Raw genomic sequence first — 4,133 nt, 5'->3', positions numbered from 1 at the left:
ATTTTATGATGATGAACAACAGATATTTCTGAAATAATATACTGGATATATTATATATTATACAAATACTTACAGAACTCCTACATACATAATATACATTCATTCATTGCCAGACGCCATGTATCCCAAACGGTGTGGCCAAGGGCTTAGAGTTAATTGTTTTACAGGGAGGGGCACTAATCCTCCACCAACCCCACTTGACACGTAGGGATGCCAACAGCATCTGGTGTTCCCCGGCGGTCACCCATCCAAGTACTAACCAGACCCAACGTTGCTTAACTTCGCTGATCGGACGGGAAGAGGTGTACTCAACATAATATACATTTTATGATAATGATGCACAATAGAATCCTCCGAAATATACTGGGTACATACAAATGCTTACAGACCTACACACATTGATGATTTTTTTTTTTTTTTTTTTTTTTTTTTTTTAAATATGTAGATAACCAATTTTTTTTTTAACATCTTGTACAGTAAGACCTCAACGCTCAATGGATATATTAACTAGGCAGCTCCACTGCCTGGTTATACTAACTTCCCTCAACCACTCCCCTATCCCCAGAACGAGTTATGGTGGGCTGCAGAAGGATAGTTTGAGCCTCCAGTCCACTACGTTTATCTTGCAGATGAACCTGGGGCCTCAACAACATGCCACCAATATGTATCAATATTTCACAACTTTCTTAGGTATCTACAACTGAAAACTTGGTGACACTGCTAATTCAGCATTTATATGCACCAAAGGAGCGTTAATATCCAATTTTTCTTTATATCATCGTAAAGAAAATAAATAAACAAATAAAAGTATGAGCTTTCAGTATTACCTATAAAATGTCAACCATTTTCAACACACTATACCATCACTCAAAAATATTTAAAAGTTCCTAAACAACTTGCCTCTCCACCCATCAGCTGTGTTGGGCTAGGAAGTGTAAACCAGTGCTGGTGGGCGATGCTTTCATGTGGTGATACTGATACAACAGCGAGGCTCCACTGCCAATAAACTGATGAGAATAAGCTGCAAGAGGAAAATTCCTTGCCAAATAAAGGCGTACGAAGAACTGTTGGGTGTCAAGGTGTGACAGATCTGAGAAAAGTGTGCTGTGAGAGAACTGGCATAAGTACCATGAGGGATGAGATGTAAACTGGTATGTTTGGATATGCTGAAAGGAAGGGAGAGGGTGACGGGCTGAAGAGGTCACAGGTATGTATGCTGGGGTAGTATAACAGTAGCAATTGCAATCCAAGGCTCATTTGAATTGTGAACCTAGTGGACTGCAGGCTTAAGCTATCTTCCTCTTGCAGTCCACCTTTCTCCCTTCATAGGACAAGGAAATAGATGTAGGACCTTTGTATATGTGAAACTGCTACTGCTCTATCTAGAATACTGTCACTGTACACAATACTGGAGAGAGAGAGAGAGAGAGAGAAATCCAAGGAGGAACAGGTTCTTGAGGGAAATGGGCCTAAGTGAGAACACTGGTCCAATATCAAAAATAGATCCAGGGAAGGATATAGGTCCACGAAAGATGCAGTTGCCTCTCAATGGGGAAAATAGGTCTATGTGGAAAGCAGGTCTAAGAAGGAATACATGCAAGAGTGAAAACAGGTCCACGGGTGAAAATAAAGCCACGAGTGGAAATAAAATAGGTCCATGGATGAAAGTAAGATCTTAAGTGGAAATAAAATTGGTCCATGAGTGACAATAAAGCCACGAGTGGAAATAAAATAGGTCCATGGATGAAAGTAAGATCTTAAGTGGAAATAAAATAGGTCCATGGATGAAAATAAGACCTTAAGTGGAAATAAAATTGGTCCATGAGTGACAATAAATCCATGAGTGGAAATAAAATAGGTCCATGGATGACAGTCCATGAGTGAAAAGAGTAAGTCAATGGGTAAAAACAGGTCCATGGATGACAGTAAGTCCCTGTGTGGAAATAAAATAGGTCCATGGATGACAATAAGTCCTTGAGTGGAAGTAAAATAAGTCCATGGATGACAGTAAATCCCTGAGTGAAAATAAAATAGGTCCATGGATGACAGTAAATCCCTGAGTGGAAATAAAATAGGTCCATGGATGACAGTAAATCCCTGAGTGGAAATAAAATAGGTCCATGGATGACAGTAAGTCCCTGAATGGAAATAAAATAGGTCCAGTAAGTCCCTAAGTGGAAATAAGATAGGTCCATGGACGAAAGTAAGACCTTAAGTGGAAATAAAATAGGTCCATGGATGACAGAAAGTCCCTGAATGGAAATAAAATAGGCCCATTGGATGACACTCCATAAGTGAAAATAGAGTAGGTCAATGGGTAAAAATAGGTCCATCTGTGACATCAAAATAGGTCCATAGATGAAAATAAAATAGGTCCATGAGTGAAAATAAAATAGGTCCACAAGTAACAATAAATCCATGAGTAAAAATAAAATAGGTCCATGAGTAAAAATAAAATAGGTCCATGAGTGACAATAAATCCATGAGTGAAAATAAAATAGGTCCATAGGTAAAATAGGTCCATGAGGGGAAAAATGGGTCCATGAGAGGAAATAAAATAGGTCCACGGGTAAAAAACAGGTCCACAGGTACAAATAGGTCCCTGGATGAAAAAAATGTCACTGGGTGAAAATAGGCCCATGGGAAAAGGAGGTGCAAGGTGAGGGCCCTGAGGAAAAATAGGTCCATTGGAGAGGGTAGGCCCATTGGGGGACAATAAACCACTGGGGGGGGGGGGGATTCAGAGGTGGAGGGGGAAGATGGATAAATGTGGGAGAAATAGATCCACAGAGGGAAAATAGGTATAACTCCATCTAAATCAAAGAAAGGGTGGATAAAAAAGCAGGATCAATATCATCATTTTCATTACTTTGACCTTTATTCCCACCTAAATATGGGGATAGGTAGAAAGAAGAGAGATATTGATTGATGAAACTGATCTGAAGCTTCAAGTCAAATGAATCCCTGCTCAGAGTGGCTATTTTATATGGGGATTATGCTTCACTGACATGGAACTAAGAATGAGTGAAGCTTCAAACCTGAGTCTGGAATGAGTCGGGCAAATCATTTGGCCATTGGCTCTCACAGAGTGTAGTGCTGGTGCATGGAAAGGCTTTATCTATGCTCTCCCCTTTAACTGTGCCTAAAACTGCGATCTCTCCATCTTGAAAGGTAAGTTGTGACAACAGATTAACTCTAAGGTATGGTGAAAGTAATGAAAAAATGTCTTATTCTGCCAATGATTTGCAACATATGATGCTTTGTAACATATGGTGCTAGTGACTACTAGAAGTGTTATGGAATGAGACCTAACCTCTAGAAACATGTACTATTGATCTGGCACAACCTGTCACATAGGGTGCTAGTGACTACTGGAAGTGCTATGGAATGAGATCAGACCTATAGTAAAATACACTTTTAATTTGACAATGACCTGTAACCAATGGGGCTAGTGACTATAGGAAGTGTTATGGAATGGGAACAAACCTATAGTAAAGTACTGCACTCTTGTTCTGGCAATGAGCTGTTACTGTGCAAGAAATTAACACTAGTTTATGGCGCTAATCACAAAAAGAAAAGTTACAAAAAGGGCGTAGAGCCACAGCACTGTCTTCATCAAAATTCACCTGTGGGAAATATGCTGAAAATGGACAAAAACCACTGCTAAGTCAATGTTGTGAATTATAAGTGAAAAATACCATATAACTTCCTTTAGGCAATAGTAAGAAAAATGACTGAGAAGGAAAGTCTACTGAGAAGTACTGTTAAGTATAACCTAACCATGCACCTATGAGCCTTAACACTCAATAACTAACACCAATTTTCTATGTCTACTGCTGCGACAGGTACACCAAAGACAGACTGTGTCAACATCAGCGTGACACCAGGGATCAGCAACTGAACAGAAAGGCTGCAAAAAATTGAACAGCATGGAGAGCTGCCATCAGGTGACCAAGGCTGATGCATGGATGTTGGAGTCTTTATAAGTGACGAATGAAGATCAGCATAAAGAAACCATGACTTAATAAGACCTGTGCCCTTCAGGACCATAAAACAGCTTGAACTGCAGCCCTATGAAGCCAACAAAAAGGTAGAGTATGGCTAAATCTTACACGTTTACATTACCTAAACTC

The 4,133-nt window shown here is 39.7% G+C and overlaps 1 pseudogene; it reads right to left on the bottom strand.

Moving 5' to 3' along the window:
* Positions 1–214: 214 nt before the first annotated feature.
* LOC145403005 (5S ribosomal RNA) lies at positions 215–326 on the bottom strand (annotated as a pseudogene).
* Between the last annotated feature and the right edge of the window lie 3,807 nt (positions 327–4,133).

Source organism: Coenobita brevimanus, chromosome 59 (assembly GCF_032717465.1).
Source record: "Coenobita brevimanus isolate Jiangsu-jjx chromosome 59, ASM3271746v2, whole genome shotgun sequence".
Taxonomy (NCBI): Eukaryota; Metazoa; Arthropoda; class Malacostraca; order Decapoda; family Coenobitidae; genus Coenobita; species Coenobita brevimanus.
The sequence above is the reverse complement of the archived record's forward strand: the minus strand, read 5'-3'. Positions and strand labels throughout refer to the sequence as shown.